At 37.4% G+C, this 17,161-nt stretch overlaps 33 pseudogenes; all 33 read left to right on the forward strand.

The window, feature by feature from the left end:
• The first annotated feature begins 178 nt into the window (after positions 1 to 178).
• On the forward strand, positions 179 to 297 carry LOC124335211 (annotated as a pseudogene).
• Positions 298 to 689: 392 nt separating this feature from the next.
• LOC124332261 lies at positions 690 to 808 on the forward strand (annotated as a pseudogene).
• Positions 809 to 1,221: 413 nt separating this feature from the next.
• LOC124334598 lies at positions 1,222 to 1,340 on the forward strand (annotated as a pseudogene).
• A 413-nt stretch (positions 1,341 to 1,753) lies between these two features.
• Positions 1,754 to 1,872, forward strand: LOC124334954 (annotated as a pseudogene).
• A 392-nt stretch (positions 1,873 to 2,264) lies between these two features.
• LOC124332262 lies at positions 2,265 to 2,383 on the forward strand (annotated as a pseudogene).
• A 412-nt stretch (positions 2,384 to 2,795) lies between these two features.
• Positions 2,796 to 2,914, forward strand: LOC124335212 (annotated as a pseudogene).
• A 413-nt stretch (positions 2,915 to 3,327) lies between these two features.
• On the forward strand, positions 3,328 to 3,446 carry LOC124333619 (annotated as a pseudogene).
• A 413-nt stretch (positions 3,447 to 3,859) lies between these two features.
• LOC124334599 lies at positions 3,860 to 3,978 on the forward strand (annotated as a pseudogene).
• Positions 3,979 to 4,391: 413 nt separating this feature from the next.
• LOC124333873 lies at positions 4,392 to 4,510 on the forward strand (annotated as a pseudogene).
• A 413-nt stretch (positions 4,511 to 4,923) lies between these two features.
• Positions 4,924 to 5,042, forward strand: LOC124334601 (annotated as a pseudogene).
• Positions 5,043 to 5,455: 413 nt separating this feature from the next.
• On the forward strand, positions 5,456 to 5,574 carry LOC124333874 (annotated as a pseudogene).
• A 413-nt stretch (positions 5,575 to 5,987) lies between these two features.
• On the forward strand, positions 5,988 to 6,106 carry LOC124334602 (annotated as a pseudogene).
• Positions 6,107 to 6,519: 413 nt separating this feature from the next.
• LOC124333875 lies at positions 6,520 to 6,638 on the forward strand (annotated as a pseudogene).
• A 413-nt stretch (positions 6,639 to 7,051) lies between these two features.
• Positions 7,052 to 7,170, forward strand: LOC124333620 (annotated as a pseudogene).
• A 543-nt stretch (positions 7,171 to 7,713) lies between these two features.
• LOC124334603 lies at positions 7,714 to 7,832 on the forward strand (annotated as a pseudogene).
• A 413-nt stretch (positions 7,833 to 8,245) lies between these two features.
• On the forward strand, positions 8,246 to 8,364 carry LOC124333876 (annotated as a pseudogene).
• Positions 8,365 to 8,777: 413 nt separating this feature from the next.
• On the forward strand, positions 8,778 to 8,896 carry LOC124333621 (annotated as a pseudogene).
• Positions 8,897 to 9,309: 413 nt separating this feature from the next.
• On the forward strand, positions 9,310 to 9,428 carry LOC124334604 (annotated as a pseudogene).
• Positions 9,429 to 9,841: 413 nt separating this feature from the next.
• Positions 9,842 to 9,960, forward strand: LOC124333623 (annotated as a pseudogene).
• Positions 9,961 to 10,373: 413 nt separating this feature from the next.
• LOC124334605 lies at positions 10,374 to 10,492 on the forward strand (annotated as a pseudogene).
• Positions 10,493 to 10,905: 413 nt separating this feature from the next.
• LOC124335056 lies at positions 10,906 to 11,024 on the forward strand (annotated as a pseudogene).
• A 413-nt stretch (positions 11,025 to 11,437) lies between these two features.
• Positions 11,438 to 11,556, forward strand: LOC124329571 (annotated as a pseudogene).
• A 413-nt stretch (positions 11,557 to 11,969) lies between these two features.
• On the forward strand, positions 11,970 to 12,088 carry LOC124335057 (annotated as a pseudogene).
• Positions 12,089 to 12,501: 413 nt separating this feature from the next.
• LOC124329573 lies at positions 12,502 to 12,620 on the forward strand (annotated as a pseudogene).
• Positions 12,621 to 13,033: 413 nt separating this feature from the next.
• On the forward strand, positions 13,034 to 13,152 carry LOC124334607 (annotated as a pseudogene).
• A 413-nt stretch (positions 13,153 to 13,565) lies between these two features.
• LOC124329574 lies at positions 13,566 to 13,684 on the forward strand (annotated as a pseudogene).
• Positions 13,685 to 14,097: 413 nt separating this feature from the next.
• On the forward strand, positions 14,098 to 14,216 carry LOC124334608 (annotated as a pseudogene).
• A 413-nt stretch (positions 14,217 to 14,629) lies between these two features.
• LOC124329738 lies at positions 14,630 to 14,748 on the forward strand (annotated as a pseudogene).
• A 412-nt stretch (positions 14,749 to 15,160) lies between these two features.
• LOC124333879 lies at positions 15,161 to 15,279 on the forward strand (annotated as a pseudogene).
• Positions 15,280 to 15,562: 283 nt separating this feature from the next.
• On the forward strand, positions 15,563 to 15,681 carry LOC124329586 (annotated as a pseudogene).
• A 412-nt stretch (positions 15,682 to 16,093) lies between these two features.
• On the forward strand, positions 16,094 to 16,212 carry LOC124333880 (annotated as a pseudogene).
• A 282-nt stretch (positions 16,213 to 16,494) lies between these two features.
• Positions 16,495 to 16,613, forward strand: LOC124335134 (annotated as a pseudogene).
• Positions 16,614 to 17,025: 412 nt separating this feature from the next.
• On the forward strand, positions 17,026 to 17,144 carry LOC124334609 (annotated as a pseudogene).
• Positions 17,145 to 17,161: the final 17 nt, after the last annotated feature.

Raw genomic sequence — 17,161 nt, forward strand, 5'->3', positions numbered from 1 at the left:
GTTCAATTCATCTATAGGAATGATTCTGGATGAATTTCATTGCGAGTTTTTCAAAGTTGATCGCGCTTTTTATTCGCGATGGTTACCAGTCCAAATTTATGAACCAACAATTCTGTCACTTTGAAGTGATTTTCTATTCATCCATTGGGACTGGGAGGGTAAATTTTCATTTTTGAATGTCAACGGCCATATCACGTAGAACGCACCTGGTCTCGTCAGCTCCCAGAAGTTAAGTTACGTCGAGTCCCGTTAGTGCTTGGAAGGGTGACCGCTTGGGAATACGGGATGTCGTTGGCGATGGATAGTATGTTTTCAATAACAAATTTCTTGACATTTTTTTTCAATCACGATGGTTACCAGTCCAATTTCGTAGATGAAACATTTCAATGCCTTAGAGATAGGTTCAATTCATCTATAAGAATGATGTTTTTCAAATTTTATCGCGTTTTTTAATCGCGATGGTTACCAGTCCAAATTCGTAGATCAAAAATTTCAATGACATAGGGATAGGTACAATTCATCTATAGGAATGATTCTGGATGAATTTCATTGCGAGTTTTTCAAAGTTGATCGCGCTTTTTATTCGCGATGGTTACCAGTTCAAATTCAATGAACAAACATTTCTGTCACTTTGAAGTGATTTTATATTCATCCATTGGGACTTGGAGGGTAAATTTTCAATTTTGAATGTCAACGGCCATATCACGTAGAACGCACCTGGTCTCGTCAGCTCCCAGAAGTTAAGTTACGTCGAGTCCCGTTAGTACTTGGAAGGGTGACCGCTTGGGAATACGGGATGTCGTTGGCGATGGATAGTTTGTTTTCAATAACAAATTTCTTGAAATTTTTTTTCAATCACGATGGTAACCAGTCCAATTTCGTAGATGAAACATTTCAATGCCTTAGAGATAGGTTCAATTCATCTATAAGAATGATTCTGGATCAATTCCATTGAGAGTTTGTCAAATTTTATCGCGTTTTTTAATCGTGATGGTTACCAGTCCAAATTCGTAGATCAAAAATTTCAATGACATAGGGATAGGTTCAATTCATCTATAGGAATGATTCTGGATGAATTTCATTGCGAGTTTTTGAAAGTTGATCGCGCTTTTTATTCGCGATGGTTACCAGTCCAAATTCAATGAAAAAACAATTCTGTCACTTTGAAGTGATTTTCTATTCATCCATTGGGAATGGGAGGGTAAATTTTCATTTTTGAATGTCAACGGACATATCACGTAGAACGCACCTGGTCTCGTCAGCTCCCAGAAGTTAAGTTACGTCGAGTCCCGTTAGTACTTGGAAGGGTGACCACCTGGGAATACGGGATGTCGTTGGCGATGGATAGTTTGTTTTCATTAACAAATTTCTTGAAATTTTTTTTCAATCACGATGGTTACCAGTCCAATTTCGTAGATGAAACATTTCAATGCCTTAGAGATAGGTTCAATTCATCTATAAGAATGATTCTGGATCAATTCCATTGAGAGTTTGTCAAATTTTATCGCGTTTTTTAATCGCGATGGTTACCAGTCCAAATTCGTAGATCAAAAATTTCAATGACATAAGGATAGGTTCAATTCATCTATAGGAATGATTCTGGATGAATTTCATTGCGAGTTTTTCAAAGTTGATCGCGCTTTTTATTCGCGATGGTTACCAGTTCAAATTCAATGAACAAACATTTCTGTCACTTTGAAGTGATTTTCTATTCATCCATTGGGACTGGGAGGGTAAATTTTCAATTTTGAATGTCAACGGCCATATCACGTAGAACGCACTTGGTCTCTTCAGCTCCCAGAAGTTAAGTTACGTCGAGTCCCGTTAGTACTTGGAAGGGTGACCGCTTGGGAATACGGGATGTCGTTGGCGATGGATAGTATGTTTTCAATAACAAATTTCTTGAAATTTTTTTTCAATCACGATGGTTACCAGTCCAATTTCGTAGATGAAACATTTCAATGCCTTAGAGATAGGTTCAATTCATCTATAAGAATGATGTTTTTCAAATTTTATCGCGTTTTTTAATCGCAATGGTTACCAGTCCAAATTCGTAGATCAAAAATTTCAATGACATAGGGATAGGTACAATTCATCTATAGGAATGATTCTGGATGAATTTCATTGCGAGTTTTTCAAAGTTGATCGCGCTTTTTATTCGCGATGGTTACCAGTTCAAATTCAATGAACAAACATTTCTGTCACTTTGAAGTGATTTTATATTCATCCATTGGGACTTGGAGGGTAAATTTTCAATTTTGAATGTCAACGGCCATATCACGTAGAACGCACCTGGTCTCGTCAGCTCCCAGAAGTTAAGTTACGTCGAGTCCCGTTAGTACTTGGAAGGGTGACCGCTTGGGAATACGGGATGTCGTTGGCGATGGATAGTTTGTTTTCAATAACAAATTTCTTTAAATTTTTTTTCAATCACGATGGTTACCAGTCCAATTTCGTAGATGAAACATTTCAATGCCTTAGAGATAGGTTCAATTCATCTATAAGAATGATTCTGGATCAATTCCATTGAGAGTTTGTCAAATTTTATCGCGTTTTTTAATCGCGATGGTTACCAGTCCAAATTCGTAGATCAAAAATTTCAATGACATAGGGATAGGTTCAATTCATCTATAGGAATGATTCTGGATGAATTTCATTGCGAGTTTTTCAAAGTTGATCGCGCTTTTTATTCGCGATGGTTACCAGTCCAAATTTATGAACCAACAATTCTGTCACTTTGAAGTGATTTTCTATTCATCCATTGGGACTGGGAGGGTAAATTTTCATTTTTGAATGTCAACGGCCATATCACGTAGAACGCACCTGGTCTCGTCAGCTCCCAGAAGTTAAGTTACGTCGAGTCCCGTTAGTGCTTGGAAGGGTGACCGCTTGGGAATACGGGATGTCGTTGGCGATGGATAGTATGTTTTCAATAACAAATTTCTTGACATTTTTTTTCAATCACGATGGTTACCAGTCCAATTTCGTAGATGAAACATTTCAATGCCTTAGAGATAGGTTCAATTCATCTATAAGAATGATTCTGGATCAATTCCATTGAGAGTTTGTCAATTTTTATCGCGTTTTTTAATCGCGATGGTTACCAGTCCCAATTCGTAGATCAAAAATTTCAATGACATAGGGATAGGTACAATTCATCTATAGGAATGATTCTGGATGAATTTCATTGCGAGTTTTTCAAAGTTGATCGCGCTTTTTATTCGCGATGATTACCAGTTCAAATTCAATGAACAAACATTTCTGTCACTTTGAAGTGATTTTCTATTCATCCATTGGGACTGGGAGGGTAAATTTTCAATTCTGAATGTCAATGGCCATATCACGTAGAACGCACCTGGTCTCGTCAGCTCCCAGAAGTTAAGTTACGTCGAGTCCCGTTAGTACTTGGAAGGGTGACCGCTTGGGAATACGGGATGTCGTTGGCGATGGATAGTTTGTTTTCAATAACAAATTTCTTGAAATTTTTTTTCAATCACGATGGTAACCAGTCCAATTTCGTAGATGAAACATTTCAATGCCTTAGAGATAGGTTCAATTCATCTATAAGAATGATTCTGGATCAATTCCATTGAGAGTTTGTCAAATTTTATCGCGTTTTTTAATCGTGATGGTTACCAGTCCAAATTCGTAGATCAAAAATTTCAATGACATAGGGATAGGTTCAATTCATCTATAGGAATGATTCTGGATGAATTTCATTGCGAGTTTTTGAAAGTTGATCGCGCTTTTTATTCGCGATGGTTACCAGTCCAAATTCAATGAAAAAACAATTCTGTCACTTTGAAGTGATTTTCTATTCATCCATTGGGAATGGGAGGGTAAATTTTCATTTTTGAATGTCAACGGACATATCACGTAGAACGCACCTGGTCTCGTCAGCTCCCAGAAGTTAAGTTACGTCGAGTCCCGTTAGTACTTGGAAGGGTGACCACCTGGGAATACGGGATGTCGTTGGCGATGGATAGTTTGTTTTCATTAACAAATTTCTTGAAATTTTTTTTCAATCACGATGGTTACCAGTCCAATTTCGTAGATGAAACATTTCAATGCCTTAGAGATAGGTTCAATTCATCTATAAGAATGATTCTGGATCAATTCCATTGAGAGTTTGTCAAATTTTATCGCGTTTTTTAATCGCGATGGTTACCAGTCCAAATTCGTAGATCAAAAATTTCAATGACATAAGGATAGGTTCAATTCATCTATAGGAATGATTCTGGATGAATTTCATTGCGAGTTTTTCAAAGTTGATCGCGCTTTTTATTCGCGATGGTTACCAGTTCAAATTCAATGAACAAACATTTCTGTCACTTTGAAGTGATTTTCTATTCATCCATTGGGACTGGGAGGGTAAATTTTCAATTTTGAATGTCAACGGCCATATCACGTAGAACGCACTTGGTCTCGTCAGCTCCCAGAAGTTAAGTTACGTCGAGTCCCGTTAGTACTTGGAAGGGTGACCGCTTGGGAATACGGGATGTCGTTGGCGATGGATAGTATGTTTTCAATAACAAATTTCTTGACATTTTTTTTCAATCACGATGGTTACCAGTCCAATTTCGTAGATGAAACATTTCAATGCCTTAGAGATAGGTTCAATTCATCTATAAGAATGATTCTGGATCAATTCCATTGAGAGTTTGTCAATTTTTATCGCGTTTTTTAATCGCGATGGTTACCAGTCCCAATTCGTAGATCAAAAATTTCAATGACATAGGGATAGGTTCAATTCATCTATAGGAATGATTCTGGATGAATTTCATTGCGAGTTTTTGAAAGTTGATCGCGCTTTTTATTCGCGATGGTTACCAGTCCAAATTCAATGAAAAAACAATTCTGTCACTTTGAAGTGATTTTCTATTCATCCATTGGGAATGGGAGGGTAAATTTTCATTTTTGAATGTCAACGGACATATCACGTAGAACGCACCTGGTCTCGTCAGCTCCCAGAAGTTAAGTTACGTCGAGTCCCGTTAGTACTTGGAAGGGTGACCACCTGGGAATACGGGATGTCGTTGGCGATGGATAGTTTGTTTTCATTAACAAATTTCTTGAAATTTTTTTTCAATCACGATGGTTACCAGTCCAATTTCGTAGATGAAACATTTCAATGCCTTAGAGATAGGTTCAATTCATCTATAAGAATGATTCTGGATCAATTCCATTGAGAGTTTGTCAAATTTTATCGCGTTTTTTAATCGCGATGGTTACCAGTCCAAATTCGTAGATCAAAAATTTCAATGACATAAGGATAGGTTCAATTCATCTATAGGAATGATTCTGGATGAATTTCATTGCGAGTTTTTCAAAGTTGATCGCGCTTTTTATTCGCGATGGTTACCAGTTCAAATTCAATGAACAAACATTTCTGTCACTTTGAAGTGATTTTCTATTCATCCATTGGGACTGGGAGGGTAAATTTTCAATTTTGAATGTCAACGGCCATATCACGTAGAACGCACTTGGTCTCGTCAGCTCCCAGAAGTTAAGTTACGTCGAGTCCCGTTAGTACTTGGAAGGGTGACCGCTTGGGAATACGGGATGTCGTTGGCGATGGATAGTATGTTTTCAATAACAAATTTCTTGACATTTTTTTTCAATCACGATGGTTACCAGTCCAATTTCGTAGATGAAACATTTCAATGCCTTAGAGATAGGTTCAATTCATCTATAAGAATGATTCTGGATCAATTCCATTGAGAGTTTGTCAATTTTTATCGCGTTTTTTAATCGCGATGGTTACCAGTCCCAATTCGTAGATCAAAAATTTCAATGACATAGGGATAGGTTCAATTCATCTATAGGAATGATTCTGGATGAATTTCATTGCGAGTTTTTGAAAGTTGATCGCGCTTTTTATTCGCGATGGTTACCAGTCCAAATTCAATGAAAAAACAATTCTGTCACTTTGAAGTGATTTTCTATTCATCCATTGGGAATGGGAGGGTAAATTTTCATTTTTGAATGTCAACGGACATATCACGTAGAACGCACCTGGTCTCGTCAGCTCCCAGAAGTTAAGTTACGTCGAGTCCCGTTAGTACTTGGAAGGGTGACCACCTGGGAATACGGGATGTCGTTGGCGATGGATAGTTTGTTTTCATTAACAAATTTCTTGAAATTTTTTTTCAATCACGATGGTTACCAGTCCAATTTCGTAGATGAAACATTTCAATGCCTTAGAGATAGGTTCAATTCATCTATAAGAATGATTCTGGATCAATTCCATTGAGAGTTTGTCAAATTTTATCGCGTTTTTTAATCGCGATGGTTACCAGTCCAAATTCGTAGATCAAAAATTTCAATGACATAAGGATAGGTTCAATTCATCTATAGGAATGATTCTGGATGAATTTCATTGCGAGTTTTTCAAAGTTGATCGCGCTTTTTATTCGCGATGGTTACCAGTTCAAATTCAATGAACAAACATTTCTGTCACTTTGAAGTGATTTTCTATTCATCCATTGGGACTGGGAGGGTAAATTTTCAATTTTGAATGTCAACGGCCATATCACGTAGAACGCACTTGGTCTCGTCAGCTCCCAGAAGTTAAGTTACGTCGAGTCCCGTTAGTACTTGGAAGGGTGACCGCTTGGGAATACGGGATGTCGTTGGCGATGGATAGTATGTTTTCAATAACAAATTTCTTGACATTTTTTTTCAATCACGATGGTTACCAGTCCAATTTCGTAGATGAAACATTTCAATGCCTTAGAGATAGGTTCAATTCATCTATAAGAATGATTCTGGATCAATTCCATTGAGAGTTTGTCAATTTTTATCGCGTTTTTTAATCGCGATGGTTACCAGTCCCAATTCGTAGATCAAAAATTTCAATGACATAGGGATAGGTACAATTCATCTATAGGAATGATTCTGGATGAATTTCATTGCGAGTTTTTCAAAGTTGATCGCGCTTTTTATTCGCGATGATTACCAGTTCAAATTCAATGAACAAACATTTCTGTCACTTTGAAGTGATTTTCTATTCATCCATTGGGACTGGGAGGGTAAATTTTCAATTCTGAATGTCAATGGCCATATCACGTAGAACGCACCTGGTCTCGTCAGCTCCCAGAAGTTAAGTTACGTCGAGTCCCGTTAGTACTTGGAAGGGTGACCGCTTGGGAATACGGGATGTCGTTGGCGATGGATAGTTTGTTTTCAATAACAAATTTCTTGAAATTTTTTTTCAATCACGATGGTAACCAGTCCAATTTCGTAGATGAAACATTTCAATGCCTTAGAGATAGGTTCAATTCATCTATAAGAATGATTCTGGATCAATTCCATTGAGAGTTTGTCAAATTTTATCGCGTTTTTTAATCGTGATGGTTACCAGTCCAAATTCGTAGATCAAAAATTTCAATGACATAGGGATAGGTTCAATTCATCTATAGGAATGATTCTGGATCAATTCCATTGAGAGTTTGTCAATTTTTATCGCGTTTTTTAATCGCGATGGTTACCAGTCCCAATTCGTAGATCAAAAATTTCAATGACATAGGGATAGGTTCAATTCATCTATAGGAATGATTCTGGATGAATTTCATTGCGAGTTTTTGAAAGTTGATCGCGCTTTTTATTCGCGATGGTTACCAGTCCAAATTCAATGAAAAAACAATTCTGTCACTTTGAAGTGATTTTCTATTCATCCATTGGGAATGGGAGGGTAAATTTTCATTTTTGAATGTCAACGGACATATCACGTAGAACGCACCTGGTCTCGTCAGCTCCCAGAAGTTAAGTTACGTCGAGTCCCGTTAGTACTTGGAAGGGTGACCACCTGGGAATACGGGATGTCGTTGGCGATGGATAGTTTGTTTTCATTAACAAATTTCTTGAAATTTTTTTTCAATCACGATGGTTACCAGTCCAATTTCGTAGATGAAACATTTCAATGCCTTAGAGATAGGTTCAATTCATCTATAAGAATGATTCTGGATCAATTCCATTGAGAGTTTGTCAAATTTTATCGCGTTTTTTAATCGCGATGGTTACCAGTCCAAATTCGTAGATCAAAAATTTCAATGACATAAGGATAGGTTCAATTCATCTATAGGAATGATTCTGGATGAATTTCATTGCGAGTTTTTCAAAGTTGATCGCGCTTTTTATTCGCGATGGTTACCAGTTCAAATTCAATGAACAAACATTTCTGTCACTTTGAAGTGATTTTCTATTCATCCATTGGGACTGGGAGGGTAAATTTTCAATTTTGAATGTCAACGGCCATATCACGTAGAACGCACTTGGTCTCGTCAGCTCCCAGAAGTTAAGTTACGTCGAGTCCCGTTAGTACTTGGAAGGGTGACCGCTTGGGAATACGGGATGTCGTTGGCGATGGATAGTATGTTTTCAATAACAAATTTCTTGACATTTTTTTTCAATCACGATGGTTACCAGTCCAATTTCGTAGATGAAACATTTCAATGCCTTAGAGATAGGTTCAATTCATCTATAAGAATGATTCTGGATCAATTCCATTGAGAGTTTGTCAATTTTTATCGCGTTTTTTAATCGCGATGGTTACCAGTCCCAATTCGTAGATCAAAAATTTCAATGACATAGGGATAGGTACAATTCATCTATAGGAATGATTCTGGATGAATTTCATTGCGAGTTTTTCAAAGTTGATCGCGCTTTTTATTCGCGATGATTACCAGTTCAAATTCAATGAACAAACATTTCTGTCACTTTGAAGTGATTTTCTATTCATCCATTGGGACTGGGAGGGTAAATTTTCAATTCTGAATGTCAATGGCCATATCACGTAGAACGCACCTGGTCTCGTCAGCTCCCAGAAGTTAAGTTACGTCGAGTCCCGTTAGTACTTGGAAGGGTGACCGCTTGGGAATACGGGATGTCGTTGGCGATGGATAGTTTGTTTTCAATAACAAATTTCTTGAAATTTTTTTTCAATCACGATGGTAACCAGTCCAATTTCGTAGATGAAACATTTCAATGCCTTAGAGATAGGTTCAATTCATCTATAAGAATGATTCTGGATCAATTCCATTGAGAGTTTGTCAAATTTTATCGCGTTTTTTAATCGTGATGGTTACCAGTCCAAATTCGTAGATCAAAAATTTCAATGACATAGGGATAGGTTCAATTCATCTATAGGAATGATTCTGGATGAATTTCATTGCGAGTTTTTGAAAGTTGATCGCGCTTTTTATTCGCGATGGTTACCAGTCCAAATTCAATGAACAAACAATTCTGTCACTTTGAAGTGATTTTCTATTCATCCATTGGGACTGGGAGGGTAAATTTTCATTTTTGAATGTCAACGGACATATCACGTAGAACGCACCTGGTCTCGTCAGCTCCCAGAAGTTAAGTTACGTCGAGTCCCGTTAGTACTTGGAAGGGTGACCACCTGGGAATACGGGATGTCGTTGGCGATGGATAGTTTGTTTTCATTAACAAATTTCTTGAAATTTTTTTTCAATCACGATGGTTACCAGTCCAATTTCGTAGATGAAACATTTCAATGCCTTAGAGATAGGTTCAATTCATCTATAAGAATGATTCTGGATCAATTCCATTGAGAGTTTGTCAATTTTTATCGCGTTTTTTAATCGCGATGGTTACCAGTCCCAATTCGTAGATCAAAAATTTCAATGACATAGGAATAGGTACAATTCATCTATAGGAATGATTCTGGATGAATTTCATTGCGAGTTTTTCAAAGTTGATCGCGCTTTTTATTCGCGATGATTACCAGTTCAAATTCAATGAACAAACATTTCTGTCACTTTGAAGTGATTTTCTATTCATCCATTGGGACTGGGAGGGTAAATTTTCAATTCTGAATGTCAATGGCCATATCACGTAGAACGCACCTGGTCTCGTCAGCTCCCAGAAGTTAAGTTACGTCGAGTCCCGTTAGTACTTGGAAGGGTGACCGCTTGGGAATACGGGATGTCGTTGGCGATGGATAGTTTGTTTTCAATAACAAATTTCTTGAAATTTTTTTTCAATCACGATGGTAACCAGTCCAATTTCGTAGATGAAACATTTCAATGCCTTAGAGATAGGTTCAATTCATCTATAAGAATGATTCTGGATCAATTCCATTGAGAGTTAGTCAAATTTTATCGCGTTTTTTAATCGTGATGGTTACCAGTCCAAATTCGTAGATCAAAAATTTCAATGACATAGGGATAGGTTCAATTCATCTATAGGAATGATTCTGGATGAATTTCATTGCGAGTTTTTGAAAGTTGATCGCGCTTTTTATTCGCGATGGTTACCAGTCCAAATTCAATGAACAAACAATTCTGTCACTTTGAAGTGATTTTCTATTCATCCATTGGGACTGGGAGGGTAAATTTTCATTTTTGAATGTCAACGGACATATCACGTAGAACGCACCTGGTCTCGTCAGCTCCCAGAAGTTAAGTTACGTCGAGTCCCGTTAGTACTTGGAAGGGTGACCACCTGGGAATACGGGATGTCGTTGGCGATGGATAGTTTGTTTTCATTAACAAATTTCTTGAAATTTTTTTTCAATCACGATGGTTACCAGTCCAATTTCGTAGATGAAACATTTCAATGCCTTAGAGATAGGTTCAATTCATCTATAAGAATGATTCTGGATCAATTCCATTGAGAGTTTGTCAAATTTTATCGCGTTTTTTAATCGCGATGGTTACCAGTCCAAATTCGTAGATCAAAAATTTCAATGACATAAGGATAGGTTCAATTCATCTATAGGAATGATTCTGGATGAATTTCATTGCGAGTTTTTCAAAGTTGATCGCGCTTTTTATTCGCGATGGTTACCAGTTCAAATTCAATGAACAAACATTTCTGTCACTTTGAAGTGATTTTCTATTCATCCATTGGGACTGGGAGGGTAAATTTTCACTTTTGAATGTCAACGGCCATATCACGTAGAACGCACTTGGTCTCGTCAGCTCCCAGAAGTTAAGTTACGTCGAGTCCCGTTAGTACTTGGAAGGGTAACCGCTTGGGAATACGGGATGTCGTTGGCGATGGATAGTATGTTTTCAATAACAAATTTCTTGACATTTTTTTTCAATCACGATGGTTACCAGTCCAATTTCGTAGATGAAACATTTCAATGCCTTAGAGATAGGTTCAATTCATCTATAAGAATGATTCTGGATCAATTCCATTGAGAGTTTGTCAATTTTTATCGCGTTTTTTAATCGCGATGGTTACCAGTCCCAATTCGTAGATCAAAAATTTCAAAGACATAGGGATAGGTACAATTCATCTATAGGAATGATTCTGGATGAATTTCATTGCGAGTTTTTCAAAGTTGATCGCGCTTTTTATTCGCGATGATTACCAGTTCAAATTCAATGAACAAACATTTCTGTCACTTTGAAGTGATTTTCTATTCATCCATTGGGACTGGGAGGGTAAATTTTCAATTCTGAATGTCAATGGCCATATCACGTAGAACGCACCTGGTCTCGTCAGCTCCCAGAAGTTAAGTTACGTCGAGTCCCGTTAGTACTTGGAAGGGTGACCGCTTGGGAATACGGAATGTCGTTGGCGATGGATAGTTTGTTTTCAATAACAAATTTCTTGAAATTTTTTTTCAATCACGATGGTAACCAGTCCAATTTCGTAGATGAAACATTTCAATGCCTTAGAGATAGGTTCAATTCATCTATAAGAATGATTCTGGATCAATTCCATTGAGAGTTTGTCAAATTTTATCGCGTTTTTTAATCGCGATGGTTACCAGTCCAAATTCGTAGATCAAAAATTTCAATGACATAAGGATAGGTTCAATTCATCTATAGGAATGATTCTGGATGAATTTCATTGCGAGTTTTTCAAAGTTGATCGCGCTTTTTATTCGCGATGGTTACCAGTTCAAATTCAATGAACAAACATTTCTGTCACTTTGAAGTGATTTTCTATTCATCCATTGGGACTGGGAGGGTAAATTTTCACTTTTGAATGTCAACGGCCATATCACGTAGAACGCACTTGGTCTCGTCAGCTCCCAGAAGTTAAGTTACGTCGAGTCCCGTTAGTACTTGGAAGGGTAACCGCTTGGGAATACGGGATGTCGTTGGCGATGGATAGTATGTTTTCAATAACAAATTTCTTGACATTTTTTTTCAATCACGATGGTTACCAGTCCAATTTCGTAGATGAAACATTTCAATGCCTTAGAGATAGGTTCAATTCATCTATAAGAATGATTCTGGATCAATTCCATTGAGAGTTTGTCAATTTTTATCGCGTTTTTTAATCGCGATGGTTACCAGTCCCAATTCGTAGATCAAAAATTTCAAAGACATAGGGATAGGTACAATTCATCTATAGGAATGATTCTGGATGAATTTCATTGCGAGTTTTTCAAAGTTGATCGCGCTTTTTATTCGCGATGATTACCAGTTCAAATTCAATGAACAAACATTTCTGTCACTTTGAAGTGATTTTCTATTCATCCATTGGGACTGGGAGGGTAAATTTTCAATTCTGAATGTCAATGGCCATATCACGTAGAACGCACCTGGTCTCGTCAGCTCCCAGAAGTTAAGTTACGTCGAGTCCCGTTAGTACTTGGAAGGGTGACCGCTTGGGAATACGGAATGTCGTTGGCGATGGATAGTTTGTTTTCAATAACAAATTTCTTGAAATTTTTTTTCAATCACGATGGTAACCAGTCCAATTTCGTAGATGAAACATTTCAATGCCTTAGAGATAGGTTCAATTCATCTATAAGAATGATTCTGGATCAATTCCATTGAGAGTTTGTCAAATTTTATCGCGTTTTTTAATCGTGATGGTTACCAGTCCAAATTCGTAGATCAAAAATTTCAATGACATAGGGATAGGTTCAATTCATCTATAGGAATGATTCTGGATGAATTTCATTGCGAGTTTTTGAAAGTTGATCGCGCTTTTTATTCGCGATGGTTACCAGTCCAAATTCAATGAACAAACAATTCTGTCACTTTGAAGTGATTTTCTATTCATCCATTGGGACTGGGAGGGTAAATTTTCATTTTTGAATGTCAACGGACATATCACGTAGAACGCACCTGGTCTCGTCAGCTCCCAGAAGTTAAGTTACGTCGAGTCCCGTTAGTACTTGGAAGGGTGACCACCTGGGAATACGGGATGTCGTTGGCGATGGATAGTTTGTTTTCATTAACAAATTTCTTGAAATTTTTTTTCAATCACGATGGTTACCAGTCCAATTTCGTAGATGAAACATTTCAATGCCTTAGAGATAGGTTCAATTCATCTATAAGAATGATTCTGGATCAATTCCATTGAGAGTTTGTCAATTTTTATCGCGTTTTTTAATCGCGATGGTTACCAGTCCCAATTCGTAGATCAAAAATTTCAATGACATAGGGATAGGTACAATTCATCTATAGGAATGATTCTGGATGAATTTCATTGCGAGTTTTTCAAAGTTGATCGCGCTTTTTATTCGCGATGATTACCAGTTCAAATTCAATGAACAAACATTTCTGTCACTTTGAAGTGATTTTCTATTCATCCATTGGGACTGGGAGGGTAAATTTTCAATTCTGAATGTCAATGGCCATATCACGTAGAACGCACCTGGTCTCGTCAGCTCCCAGAAGTTAAGTTACGTCGAGTCCCGTTAGTACTTGGAAGGGTGACCGCTTGGGAATACGGAATGTCGTTGGCGATGGATAGTTTGTTTTCAATAACAAATTTCTTGAAATTTTTTTTCAATCACGATGGTAACCAGTCCAATTTCGTAGATGAAACATTTCAATGCCTTAGAGATAGGTTCAATTCATCTATAAGAATGATTCTGGATCAATTCCATTGAGAGTTTGTCAAATTTTATCGCGTTTTTTAATCGTGATGGTTACCAGTCCAAATTCGTAGATCAAAAATTTCAATGACATAGGGATAGGTTCAATTCATCTATAGGAATGATTCTGGATGAATTTCATTGCGAGTTTTTGAAAGTTGATCGCGCTTTTTATTCGCGATGGTTACCAGTCCAAATTCAATGAACAAACAATTCTGTCACTTTGAAGTGATTTTCTATTCATCCATTGGGACTGGGAGGGTAAATTTTCATTTTTGAATGTCAACGGACATATCACGTAGAACGCACCTGGTCTCGTCAGCTCCCAGAAGTTAAGTTACGTCGAGTCCCGTTAGTACTTGGAAGGGTGACCACCTGGGAATACGGGATGTCGTTGGCGATGGATAGTTTGTTTTCATTAACAAATTTCTTGAAATTTTTTTTCAATCACGATGGTTACCAGTCCAATTTCGTAGATGAAACATTTCAATGCCTTAGAGATAGGTTCAATTCATCTATAAGAATGATTCTGGATCAATTCCATTGAGAGTTTGTCAAATTTTATCGCGTTTTTTAATCGCGATGGTTACCAGTCCAAATTCGTAGATCAAAAATTTCAATGACATAAGGATAGGTTCAATTCATCTATAGGAATGATTCTGGATGAATTTCATTGCGAGTTTTTCAAAGTTGATCGCGCTTTTTATTCGCGATGGTTACCAGTTCAAATTCAATGAACAAACATTTCTGTCACTTTGAAGTGATTTTCTATTCATCCATTGGGACTGGGAGGGTAAATTTTCAATTTTGAATGTCAACGGCCATATCACGTAGAACGCACTTGGTCTCGTCAGCTCCCAGAAATTAAGTTACGTCGAGTCCCGTTAGTACTTGGAAGGGTGACCGCTTGGGAATACGGGATGTCGTTGGCGATGGATAGTTTGTTTTCAATAACAAATTTCTTGAAATTTTTTTCAATCACGATGGTTACCAGTCCAATTTCGTAGATGAAACATTTCAATGCCTTAGAGATAGGTTCAATTCATCTATAAGAATGATTCTGGATCAATTCCATTGAGAGTTTGTCAAATTTTATCGCGTTTTTTAATCGTGATGGTTACCAGTCCAAATTCGTAGATCAAAAATTTCAATGACATAGGGATAGGTTCAATTCATCTATAGGAATGATTCTGGATGAATTTCATTGCGAGTTTTTCAAAGTTGATCGCGCTTTTTATTCGCGATGGTTACCAGTTCAAATTCAATGAACAAACATTTCTGTCACTTTGAAGTGATTTTCTATTCATCCATTGGGACTGGGAGGGTAAATTTTCAATTTTGAATGTCAACGGCCATATCACGTAGAACGCACTTGGTCTCGTCAGCTCCCAGAAGTTAAGTTACGTCGAGTCCCGTTAGTACTTGGAAGGGTGACCGCTTGGGAATACGGGATGTCGTTGGCGATGGATAGTTTGTTTTCAATAACAAATTTCTTGAAATTTTTTTTCAATCACGATGGTTACCAGTCCAATTTCGTAGATGAAACATTTCAATGCCTTAGAGATAGGTTCAATTCATCTATAAGAATGATTCTGGATCAATTCCATTGAGAGTTTGTCAAATTTTATCGCGTTTTTTAATCGCGATGGTTACCAGTTCAAATTCAATGAACAAACATTTCTGTCACTTTGAAGTGATTTTCTATTCATCCATTGAGACTGGGAGGGTAAATTTTCAATTTTAAATATCAATGGCTATATCACGTAGAACGCACCTGGTCTCGTCAGCTCCCAGAAGTTAAGTTACGTCGAGTCCCGTTAGTACTTGGAAGGGTGACCGCTTGGGAATACGGGATGTCGTTGGCGATGGATAGTTTGTTTTCAATAACAAATTTCTTGAAATTTTTTTCAATCACGATGGTTACCAGTCCAATTTCGTAGATGAAACATTTCAATGCCTTAGAGATAGGTTCAATTCATCTATAAGAATGATTCTGGATCAATTCCATTGAGAGTTTGTCAAATTTTATCGCGTTTTTTAATCGTGATGGTTACCAGTCCAAATTCGTAGATCAAAAATATCAATGACATAGGGATAGGTTCAATTCATCTATAGGAATGATTCTGGATGAATTTCATTGCGAGTTTTTGAAAGTTGATCGCGCTTTTTATTCGCGATGGTTACCAGTCCAAATTCAATGAACAAACAATTCTGTCACTTTGAAGTGATTTTCTATTCATCCATTGGGACTGGGAGGGTAAATTTTCAATTTTGAATGTCAACGGCCATATCACGTAGAACGCACTTGGTCTCGTCAGCTCCCAGAAGTTAAGTTACGTCGAGTCCCGTTAGTACTTGGAAGGGTGACCGCTTGGGAATACGGGATGTCGTTGGCGATGGATAGTTTGTTTTCAATAACAAATTTCTTGAAATTTTTTTCAATCACGATGGTTACCAGTCCAATTTCGTAGATGAAACATTTCAATGCCTTAGAGATAGGTTCAATTCATCTATAAGAATGATTCTGGATCAATTCCATTGAGAGTTTGTCAAATTTTATCGCGTTTTTTAATCGCGATGGTTACCAGTTCAAATTCAATGAACAAACATTTCTGTCACTTTGAAGTGATTTTCTATTCATCCATTGAGACTGGGAGGGTAAATTTTCAATTTTAAATATCAATGGCCATATCACGTAGAACGCACCTGGTCTCGTCAGCTCCCAGAAGTTAAGTTACGTCGAGTCCCGTTAGTACTTGGAAGGGTGACCGCTTGGGAATACGGGATGTCGTTGGCGATGGATAGTTTGTTTTCAATAACAAATTTCTTGAAATTTTTTTCAATCACGATGGTTACCAGTCCAATTTCGTAGATGAAACATTTCAATGCCTTAGAGATAGGTTCAATTCATCTATAAGAATGATTCTGGATCAATTCCATTGAGAGTTTGTCAAATTTTATCGCGTTTTTTAATCGTGATGGTTACCAGTCCAAATTCGTAGATCAAAAATATCAATGACATAGGGATAGGTTCAATTCATCTATAGGAATGATTCTGGATGAATTTCATTGCGAGTTTTTGAAAGTTGATCGCGCTTTTTATTCGCGATGGTTACCAGTCCAAATTCAATGAACAAACAATTCTGTCACTTTGAAGTGATTTTCTATTCATCCATTGGGACTGGGAGGGTAAATTTTCATTTTTGAATGTCAACGGACATATCACGTAGAACGCACCTGGTCTCGTCAGCTCCCAGAAGTTAAGTTACGTCGAGTCCCGTTAGTACTTGGAAGGGTGACCACCTGGGAATACGGGATGTCGTTGGCGATGGATAGTTTGTTTTC

This window comes from Daphnia pulicaria, chromosome 3 (genome assembly GCF_021234035.1).
Source record: "Daphnia pulicaria isolate SC F1-1A chromosome 3, SC_F0-13Bv2, whole genome shotgun sequence".
Taxonomy (NCBI): domain Eukaryota; kingdom Metazoa; phylum Arthropoda; class Branchiopoda; order Diplostraca; family Daphniidae; genus Daphnia; species Daphnia pulicaria.